Genomic DNA, 12,081 nt, shown 5'->3' with positions numbered 1-12,081 from the left:
TGGCTCAGTCTTATTGTACTTAAGTCGGCATTGTGCATTTTGAATATAATTCCGATGCAATTTCTGTGTTTCATCGTCAAAGTGAAGGACCAGGGGATACAGTAAACCTGCAGATGTGCATCGGAACATAAATCGAATCACACAGGAAAGGCTTAAATCATAGACACTAAGAAAAGTCAGTCTTCTTGTACATATGTGTGGATTGTGCCTTTTGTATTTAATTCCGATTCAATTTCTGTGTTTCATCGTCAATGTGAAGGTCCCATGGATACAGTAAACCTGCAGTTGTGTATCGTACTGTAAAACAGGTGACACAGGTTGGGCTCAAAACATAGTCACCAAAAAATCAGTCTTCTTGTACTTAAGTTGGCATTGTGCCATTTGTATATAATTCCAATGCAAATTTTGTGTTTCATCGTCTAAGTGAAAGTCCAAGGGATACATGAAACGCGAAGTGAAGCATCGGAATCTAAAACCGGTCTCACAGGAAAGGCTCAAAACATAGACAGTAAGAAGACTCAGTCTTCTTGTACTTAAGTCGGCATTGTGGTTTTTGTATTTAATTCCGATGGAAGTTCTTTGTTTCACCGTCAATGTGAAGGTCCAAGGGATACAGTAAACCTGGAGTGATGCATCAGAATCAAACACTGGCCTCACAGGAAAAGCAGAAAACATAGACACTAAGATGACTCAGTCTCCTTGTACTTAAGTCGGCATCGTGAATTCTGTATTTAATTCCGATGCAATTTCTGTGTTTCATCGTCAATGTGAAAGTCCAAGGGATACAGTAAACCTGCAGTTGTGCCTCGGAATCTAAAGCTGGTCTCACAGGAAAGGCTCAAAACATAGACAGTAAGACGCCTCGGTCTTCTTGTACTTAAGTGGGTATGGTGCCTTTTTTATTTAATTCCGATGCAATATCTGTATTTCTTCGTCAATGTGAAGGTCCAAGAGATTCAGTAAACCTGGAGTAATGAATCGGAATCTGAAACTGGTTACACAGGGGAGGCTCAAAACATTGACAATAAGGAAAGTCAGTCTTCTTGTACTTAACTCGGCGGTGTGCCTTTTGTATTTAATTCCGATGCAATTTTGTGTTTTATCGTCAAAGTGAACGTCCATGCGATACAGGAAACCTGAAATCAAGCAACGGAATCTAAATATGGTCACACAGGATAGGATCAAAACATAGACAGTGAGGAGACTCACTCTTCTTGTACTTAAGGTGGAATTTTGCCTTTTGTATTTAATTCCGATTCAATTTCTGTGCTACGTCGTCAATTTGAAGGTCCAAGGGATACAGTAAACCTGCAGTTGTGCATCGGAATCTAAACCTGGTGACATAGGAAAGGCTTAAAACATAGACACTAAGAAAAGTTAGTCCTCCTGTACTTAACTCGGCAGTGTGCCTTTTGTATTTAATTCCGATGCAATTTTTGTGTTTCATCGTCAAAGTGAAGGTCCAAAGGATTCAGTAAACCTGTGGTTGTGCATCGGAATCTAAAACTGGTGACACGGGATAGGCTCAAAGCATAGACACTAAGAAAAGTCAGTCTTCTTGTACTTAAGTCGGCATTGTGGCTTTTGTAATTAATTCCGATGCAATTTTTGTGCTTCATCGTCAAAATGAATGTCCAAAGGATACAGGACACCTGAAGTGAGCATCGGACTCTAAAACTGGTCTCACTGGAAAGGCTGAAAACATAGTCAGTAAGATGAGTCAGTCTTCTTGTACTTAAGTCGGCATTGTGCCTTTTGTATTTAATTCCGATGCAATTTCTGTGTTTCTACGTCAAAGTGAAGGTCCAGGGGATACAGTAAACCTGCAGATGTGCATCGGAATCTAAAACGAGTGACACAGGAAAGGCTTAAATCATAGACACTAAGAAAAGTCAGTCTTCTTGTACATATGTGTGGATTGTGCCTGTTGTATTTAATTCCGATTCAATTTCTGTGATTCATCGTCAATGTGAAGGTCCAAGGTTTACAGTAATTCTGAAGTGAAGCATAGGAATCAAAAACTGGTCTCACAGGAAAGGCTCAAAACATAGACAGTAAGAAGACTCAGTCTTCTTGTACTTAAGTCGGCATCGTGAATTTTGTATTTAGCTCCGATGCAATTTCTGTGTTTCATCAGCAATGTGAAATTCCAAAGGATACAGTAAACCTGCAGTTGAACTTCGGAATCTAAAGCTGGTCTCACAGGAAAGTCTCAAAACATAGACAGTAAGAGGACTCAGTCTTGTTGTACGTAACTCGGCATTGTGCCTTTTGTATTTAATTCCGATGAAATTTTTGTGTAGCATCGTCAAGGTGATGGTCCAAGGGATACAGTAAACCTGCAGTTGTGCATCGGAAACTAAAACTGGTGACACAGGATAGGCTCTAAACATAGAGACTAAGAAAAGTCAGTCTTCTTGTCCTTAAGTCGGCATTGTGGATTTTGTATTTAGTTCCGATTCAATTTTTGTGTTTCATCGTCAAATTGAAGGTCCAAGGGATACAGGAAACCTGAAGTGAAGCCTCGGAATCTAAAACTGGCCTCACAGGAAAGGCTGAAAACATAGACAGTGAGATGACTCAGTCTTCTTGTACTTAAGTCGGCATTGTGCCTTTTGAATTTAATTCCGATGCAATTTCTGTCTTTCATCGACAATGTGAAAGTCCAAGGAATACAGTAAACCCGCAGTTGTGCATTTAATCTAAAACAGGTGATACAGGATAGGCTCAAAACGTAGACAGTAAGAGTACACAGTATTCTTGTACTTCAGTCGGCATTGTGCATTTTGTATTTCATTCCGATGCAATTTCTGTGTTTCATCATCAAAGTGAGGGTCCCATGGATACACTAAACCTGCAGTTGTGCATCGTACTCTAAAACAGGTGACACAGGAAAGGCTCAAATCGTGGACACTAAGAGAAGTCAGTGTTCTTGTACTGAAGTCGGCGTTGTGCCTTTTGTATTTATTTCCGATGGAATTTTTGAGTTTCCTCGTCAATGTGAAGGTCCAAGGTATACAGTAATCCTGAAATGAAGCATCGGAATCTAAAAGTGGACTCACAGGAACGGCTCAAAGCATAGATAGTAAGAAGACTCAGCCTTCTTGTAGTTAAGTCGACATTGTGCCTGATGCAATTTCTGTGTTTCATCGTCAATTTGAAGGTCCTGTGGTTACAGTAAACCCGCAGTTGTGCATCGTACTCTAAAACAGGTGACAAAGGAAAGGCTCAATACATAGACAGTAAGAAGACTCAGTCTTCTTGTACTTAAGTCGGCATTGTGGCTTTTGTATTTAATTCCGATGCAATTTCTGTGTTTCATCGTCGATGTGAAGGTCCCATGGATACAGTAAACCTGAAGTGAAGCATCGGAATCTGAAACTGGCATCACAGGAAAGGCTCGAAACATAGACAGTAAGAAGTTTCAATCTTCTTGTACTTAAGTCGGTATTGTGCCTTTTGTATTTAAATCCGATGCAGTTTACGTGTTTCATCGTCGATGTGAGGGTCCAATGGATATAGTAAACCTGTCGTTGTGCATCGTACTCTAAAACAGGTGATACAGAAAGGCTCAAAACATAGACACAAATAGAAGTCAGTATTCTTGTACTTATCTCGGCAGTGTGCCGATTGTTTTAATTCCGATGCAATTTTTGTGTCTCATCGTCAAAGTGAAGGTCCAAAGGATACATTAAACCTGCAGTTGTGCATCATACTCATAAACGAGTGACACACGAAAGGCTCAAAACATAGACACTATGAAAAGTCAGTCTTCTTGTACTGAAGTCGGCATTTTGCCTTTTGTATTTAATTCCGATGCACTTTTTGTGTTTCATCGTCAAAATGTTGGTCCATGGGATACAGGAAACCTGAAGTGAAGAATCGGAAACTAAAACTAGTCTCACAGGAAAGGTTGATATCATAGACAGTAAGAAGACTCAGTGTTCCTCTACTTAAGTCGGTATTGTGCCTTTTGTATTTAATTCCGATGCAATTTCTCTTTCATCGTCAATGTGAAGGTCCAAGGGATACAGTAAACCCGTAGTTGTGCATCGGAATCTAAAACAGGTGATACAGGAAAGGCTCAAAACATAGACAGTAAGAGTACTCAGTCTTCTTGTACTTAAGTCGGCATTGTCCATTTTGTATTTAATTCCGATGCAATTTCTGTGTTTCATCGTCAATGTGAAAGTCCAAGGGATACAGTAAACCTGCAGTTGTGCATCGGACTCTATATATGGTGACACAGGCAAGGCTCAAATCATAGACACTAAGAAAAGTCAGTCTTCTTGTACTTAACTCGGCTGTGTGCCTTTTGTATTTAATTCCGATGAAATTTTTGTGTTGCATCGTCAAAGTTTAGGTCCAAGGGTTACTGTAAATCTGCAGTTGTGCACCGGAATCTAAAACTGGTGACACAGGAAGGCGCAAAACATAGACATTAAGAAAAGTCAGTCTTCTTGTAATTAAGTCGGCAGTGTGCCTTTTGTATTTAATTCCGATGCAATTTTTGTGTTTCATCGTCAAAATGAAGGTCCATGCGATACAGGAAACCTGAAGTGAAGCATCGGAATCCAAAACTGGTCTCACAGGAAAGGATCAAAACATTGACACTAAGAAAAGTCAATCTTCTTGTACTTAAATCGGCCGTGTGCCTTTTGTATTTAATTCCAATGCAATTTTTGTGTTTCATCGTCAATGGGAAGGTCCAAGGGATACTGTAAACCTGCAGATGTCAATCGGACTCTAAAACTGGTGACACAGGCAGGGCTCAAATCAGCGACAAATAGGAAAGTCAGTCTTCTTGTACATAAGTCGGCATTTTGCCTTTTATATTTAATTCCGAAGCAATTTCTGTGTTTCATCGCCAATGTGAAGGTCCAAGGGATACAGTAATCCTGAAGTGAGGCATCGGAATCTAAAACTGGTCTCACAGGAAAAGCTTGAAGCATAGACAGTAAGCAGACTCAGTCTTCTTGTACTTAAATTGGCATTATGCCTTTCGTATTTAATTCCGAAGCAATTTTTGTGTTTCATCGTCAAAATGTAGGTCCATGCGATACAGGAAAACTGAATTCAAGCATCGGAATCAAAAACTGGTGACACAGGAAAAGCTCAAACCATAGATACTATGAAAAGTCAGTCTCCTTGCACTTAACTCGGCAGTGTGCATTTTGTAATTAATTCTGATGCAATTTTTGTGTTTCATCGTCATAGTGAAGGTCCAAGGGATACAGTACACCTGCACCTCTGCATCGGAATCTAAAACTGGTGAAACAGGATAGGCTCAAAGCATAGACCCTAAGAAAAGTCAGTCTTCTTGTACGTATGTCGGCACTGTGCCTTTTGTATTTAATTCCGATGCAATTTCTGTGTTTCATCATCAATCTGAAGGTCTAAGGGATACAGTAAACTTGCAGTTGTGCATCGGAATCTAAAACTGGTGACACAGTAAAGGCTCAAAATATAGACAGTAAGAGGGCTCAGTCTTCTTGTACTTAAGTCGGCAATGTGCCTTTTGTACTTAATTGCGATGCAATTTCGGTGTTTCATCGTCAATGTGACGGTCCAAGCGATACAGTAACACTGCAGTTGTGCATCGGGATCTGAAACTGGATACACAGCTAATGCTCAAAAATAGACACTAAGAAAAGTCAGTCTTCTTGTACTTACTCGACTGTGTGCCTTCTGTATTTAATTCCGAAGCAATTTTTGTGTTTCATCGTCAAAGTGAAGGTCCAAGGGATACAGTAAACCTGCAGTTGTGCATCGGAATCTAAAACTGGTGACACAGGAAAGGCTCAAAACATAGACACTAGGAAAAGTGAGTCTTCTTGTACTTAAGTCGGCATTCTGTCTTTTGTATTTAATTCCGATGCAATTTTTTTGTTTCATCGTCAAAACGAAAGTCCAAGGGATACCAGAAACCTGAAGTGAAGCATCAGAAATTGAAACTGGTCTCACAGGAAAGGCTGAAAACATAGAAGGTAAGAAGACTCAGTCTTCTTGTACTTAAACAGTAAACCTGCAGTTGTGCATCGGAATCTAAAACTGGTGACACAGGAAACGGTCAAAGCATAGACACTAAGGAAAGTCAGTCTTCTTCTACTGAAGTTGGTATTGTGGCTTTTGTATTTAATTCCGATGCATTTTCTGCGTTTCATCGTCAATGTGAACGTCCAAGGCATACAGTAAACCTTCAGTGGTGTATCGACTTTAAAACTGTTGACACAGGAAAGGCTCAAATGATAGACCCTAAGAAATGTCAGTCTTCTAGTACTTATGTAGGCATTGTGGCTTTTGTATTTACTTCCGATGCAATTTTTGTGTTTCATCGTCAAAGTGAAATTCGAGAGAGATACAGTAAAGCTGGAGAGAAGCATCGGAATCTAAAACTGGGTTCACAGGTCAGGCTCAAAACATAGACACTAAGCAGACTCAGTCTTCTTGTAGTCAAATCGGCATTGTACCTCTTGTATTTAATTTCGATGCAATTTTTGTTTTTCATCGTCAATGAGAAGGTCCAAGGGATACAGTAATTCTGAAGTGAACCATAGGAATCTAAAACTGGTCGCACAGGAAAGGCTCTAAACATAGACAGTAAGAAGACTCAGTCTTCTAAAACTGAATTAGGCATTGTGACTTTTGTAGGTAATTCCGATGCAATTTGTGTATTTCATCGTCATTGTGAAGGCCGAAGGGATACAGTAAACCTGCAGTTTTGCATCCGAATCTAAAACTGGTGACACAGGAAACGCTGAAAACATAGTCACTAATAAAAGTCAGTCTTCTTGTACTTAAGGCCGCATTGTGCCTTTTTTATTTAATTCCGATGCAATTTAGTGTTTCATCGTCAAAGTGTAGGTCCAAGGGATACAGTAGACCTGCAGTTGTGCATCGGAATCTGAAACTGGTGACACAGGAAAGGCCCAAAACATAGACACTAAGAAAAGTCAGTCTTCTTGTACTTAACTCGGCTGTGTGCCTTTTGTATTTAATTCCGATTAAATTTTTGTGTTTCATCGTCAAAATGAAGGTCCATGCGATACAGGAAACCTGAAGTGAAGCATCGGAATCCAAAACTGGTCTCACAGGAAAGGATCAAAACATTGACACTAAGAAAAGTCAATCTTCTTGTACTTAAATCGGCCGTGTGCCTTTTGTATTTAATTCCAATGCAATTTTTGTGTTTCATCGTCAATGGGAAGGTCCAAGGGATACTGTAAACCTGCAGATGTCAATCGGACTCTAAAACTGGTGACACAGGCAGGGCTCAAATCAGCGACAAATAGGAAAGTCAGTCTTCTTGTACATAAGTCGGCATTTTGCCTTTTATATTTAATTCCGAAGCAATTTCTGTGTTTCATCGCCAATGTGAACGTCCAAGGGATACAGTAATCCTGAAGTGAGGCATCGGAATCTAAAACTGGTCTCACAGGAAAAACTTAAAGCATAGACAGTAAGCAGACTCAGTCTTCTTGTACTCAAATTGGCATTATGCCTTTCGTATTTAATTCCGAAGCAATTTTTGTGTTTCAACGTCAAAGTGAAGGTCCAGAGGATACAGGAGACCTGAAGTGAAGAATCGGAATATAATCTGGTCTCACAGGAAAGGCTCAAAACATAGACAGTACGAAGACTCAGTCTTTATGTACTTAAGTCGGCGTTGTGAACTTTGTATTTAATTCCGAAGCAATTTTTGTGTTTCATCGTCAAAGTGAAGGTCCAAGGGATACAGTAAACCTGCAGTTGTGCATCGGAATCTAAAACTGGTGACACAGGAAAGGCTCAAAACATAGACACTAGGAAAAGTGAGTCTTCTTGTACTTAAGTCGGCATTCTGTCTTTTGTATTTAATTCCGATGCAATTTTTTTGTTTCATCGTCAAAACGAATGTCCAAGGGATACCGGAAACCTGAAGTGAAGCATCAGAAATTGAAATTGGTCTCACAGGAAAGGCTGAAAACATAGAAGGTAAGAAGACTCAGTCTTCTTGTACTTAAACAGTAAACCTGCAGTTGTGCATCGGAATCTAAAACTGGTGACACAGGAAACGGTCAAAGCATAGACACTAAGGAAAGTCAGTCTTCTTCTACTGAAGTTGGCATTGTGGCTTTTGTATTTAATTCCGATGCATTTTCTGCGTTTCATCGTCAATGTGAACGTCCAAGGCATACAGTAAACCTTCAGTGGTGTATCGACTTTAAAACTGTTGACACAGGAAAGGCTCAAATGATAGACCCTAAGAAATGTCAGTCTTCTAGTACTTATGTAGGCATTGTGGCTTTTGTATTTACTTCCGATGCAATTTTTGTGTTCCATCGTCAAAGTGAAATTCGAGAGAGACACAGTAAAGCTGGAGAGAAGCATCGGAATCTAAAACTGGGTTCACAGGTCAGGCTCAAAACATAGACACTAAGCAGACTCAGTCTTCTTGTAGTCAAATCGGCATTGTACCTCTTGTATTTAATTTCGATGCAATTTTTGTGTTTCATCGTCAATGAGAAGGTCCAAGGGATACAGTAATTCTGTAGTGAACCATAGGAATCTAAAACTGGTCGCACAGGAAAGGCTCTAAACATAGACAGTAAGAAGACTCAGTCTTCTAAAACTGAATTAGGCATTGTGACTTTTGTATTTAATTCCGATGCAATTTGTGTATTTCATCGTCATTGTGAAGGCCGAAGGGATACAGTAAACCTGCAGTTTTGCATCCGAATCTAAAACTGGTGACACAGGAAACGCTGAAAACATAGTCACTAATAAAAGTCAGTCTTCTTGTACTTAAGGCCGCATTGTGCCTTTTTTATTTAATTCCGATGCAATTTAGTGTTTCATCGTCAAAGTGTAGGTCCAAGGGATACAGTAGACCTGCAGTTGTGCATCGGAATCTGAAACTGGTGACACAGGAAAGGCCCAAAACATAGACACTAAGAAAAGTCAGTCTTCTTGTACTTAAGTCGGCATTGTGCCTTTTGTATTTAATTCCGATGCAATTTTTGTGATTCATCATCAAAGTGAAGGTCCAAGGGATACAGGAAACCTGAGGTGAAGCATCGGAATCTAAAACTGGTCTCACAGGAAAGGCCCAAACCATAGACAGCAAGAGGACTCAGTCATCTTGTACTTAACTCGGCATTGTGACTTTTGTATTTAATTCCGATGCAATTTCTGTGTTTCATCGTCAATGTGATGGTCCAAAAGATACAGTAAACCTGCAGTTTTGCATCGGAATCTAAAACAGGTGACACAGGAAAGGCTCAAACATAGACAGTAAGAAGACTCAGGAAAGGCTCAAACATAGACAGTAAGAAGACTCAGTCTTCATTTATTTAAGTCGACATTGTGCCTTGTGTATTTAATTCCGATGCAATTTCTGTGTTTCATAGCCAATGTGAAGCGCCCATGAATACAGTAAACCTGCATTTGTGCATTGGACTCTAAATCAGGTGACACAGGAAACGCTGAAAACATAGTCACAAATAAAAGTCAGTCTTCTTGTACTTAAGGTGGCATTGTGCCTTTTTTATTTAATTCCGATGCAATTTAGTGTTTCATCGTCAAAGTGTAGGTCCAAGGGATACAGTAGACCTGCAGTTGTGCATCGGCATCTGGAACTGGTGACACAGGAAAGGCTCAAAACATAGACACTAAGAAAAGTCAATCTTCTTGTACTTAAGTCGGCATTGTGGCTTTTGTATTTAATTCCTATGCAATTTTTGTGTTTCATCGTCCAAATGAAAGTCCAAGGGTTACAGGCAACCTGAAGTGAAGCATCAGAAATTAAAACTGGTCTCACAGGAATTTCTGAAAACATAGACATTAAGAAGACTCAGTCTTCTTGTACTTAAGTGTGCATTGTGCCTTTGTACTTAATTCCGATGCAATTTCTGTGTTTCATCGTCAATGTGAACTTCCAAGGGATTCAGTAAGCCCTCAGTGGTGCATCGGACTCTAAAACTGGTGGCACAGGCAAGGCTCAAAAGATAGACACTATGAAACGTCAGTCTTCTTGTCCTTAAGTAGGCTTTGTGACTTTTGTATTTACTCCCGATGCAATTTCTGTGTGTAATCGTCAATGTGAAGGTCCAAGGGATACAGTAAACCTGAAGTGATGTATCGGAATCTAAAACTGGTCTCACAGGAAAGGGTCACTACATAGTCAGTAAGATGACTCAGTCTTCTTGTACTTAAGTCGGCATTGTGCCTTTTGTATTTAATGCCGATGCAATTTCTGTGTTTCATCGTCAATGTGAAGGTCTAATGGATACAGTAAACCTGCAGTTGCGCATCGGAATCTACAACTGGTGACACTGGAAAGGCTCAAACCATAGACACTAAGAAAAGTCAGTCTTCTTTTACTTAAGTCGCCATTGTGCCTTTTGTATTTAATTCCGACGCAATTTAGTGTTTCTTCGTCAAAGTGAAGGTCCAAGGGATATAGTAAACCGGCAGTTGTGCATCGGAATCTAAATCTGGTGACACAGGAAAGGCTCAAAACATAGACACTAATAATAGTCAGTCATCTTGTACTTAAGTCGGCATTGTGCCTTTTGTATTTAATTCCGATGCAATTTCTGTGTTTCATCGTCAATGTGAATGTCCAAGGGATACAGTAAACCTGCAGTTGTGCATCGGAATCTACAACTGGTGACACTGGAAAGGCTCAAACCATAGACACTAAGAAAAGTCAGTCTTCTTTTACTTAAGTCGCCATTGTGCCTGATGTATTTAATTCTGATGCAATTTTTGTGTTTCATCGTCAAAGTGAATGTCGAAAGGGATACAGTAAACCTGAAGAGAAGCATTGGAATCTAAAACTGGTCTCACAGTGTGATGTTACAAAATAAAATTGATGTTGTTATTCAATGGAAAATTGGAAATTGAGATTTAGCTTACTGTTTTATCAATCACAATTGGCGTAAGAATCATGGATTGACCATTGTTATAAAATATTCCATTATGAGATGTGAATAGTCTTTTACTTGCAGTTTCGCGTGGCTTGAGGCCGTCACTACTAGCGTGCTATTGATTAAGAAATCGCATTATCGGCTTTCTAATTACTTCATGATGGTAGATACGATCATACCAGGTTGTGAAGTTGTTGTTATGACAAAACAATTTCCTAAGGGACCAGAAAGTTCTTAAGGGCGCAAAAACAACTGTAACATCACACAAAAGGGAAATTCAGTATTAAAGCTGATGCAGAAGACGATAAAACAGGTTTCTTTTTATCAATGTAACACGCACATTGGACTGCTGATCTCCGTGTCTGTAATCTTAGCAAAATGCATAATTAAAATGAAAATAATACTGAGGAGATGATAGGAATGAGCACCGCTAAATGATTCAGTATTCCCAGAAGAAATATTTATTATAAACTAAAGATAAATCGTAAATTAAGCTTAGTACTACAATGACGGTAGATTTTTATGTCCGTATCATGTCCATTGAGCGCTCCTTTATATAGCCATTGTCTTGTTTGAGTCGCTCGTGCGTCGTCACTGTAAGTTATAACAGTTCTTTACACTTCACTCAACTCAGACATACACGTTTTTATACATTTATTAAAAATTAGATCAGACTGCCACAAATCTGCGTCCGTCTTACTTGAGAAAAACAGTACATGTCTTTTTAGCGCTCAAGGCTTCATTCGTTCTCCAGCGAACAAAATAGTGAAGGATCGTATATCTATCCATATTTTTCTGTTTTTATTGCCGCCCAAGGACGACGAATTACATCATTACAAAATTCCACCGTCGCTATGCGACGCCTTATTATACATTAATCATTATTTATAAACAAGTATTTGCCTTCTGGCTGAAAGTATTACCTACTCGTATGTGCTGTTTTAATGACTTCAAAAAAAGCGAATATCACACTGCCTCCCATGAGGAGAGAGGGAATGCCGAAGGATTACCTCGATCCTCATGTCCTCATGAGATATTCGTGATATTTGGTGTGATATTTACATAATGTTACTGGCGTACTATGTTCATAAATTGAAATTACATTTATAAACATATATCAGATATTTATCATTTTTCAAAATAAAGTTTTTCATTCTTTGTTCATCAGTCA

Source organism: Schistocerca piceifrons, chromosome 6 (genome assembly GCF_021461385.2).
Source record: "Schistocerca piceifrons isolate TAMUIC-IGC-003096 chromosome 6, iqSchPice1.1, whole genome shotgun sequence".
Taxonomy (NCBI): Eukaryota; Metazoa; Arthropoda; class Insecta; order Orthoptera; family Acrididae; genus Schistocerca; species Schistocerca piceifrons.
The sequence above is the reverse complement of the archived record's forward strand: the minus strand, read 5'-3'. Positions refer to the sequence as shown.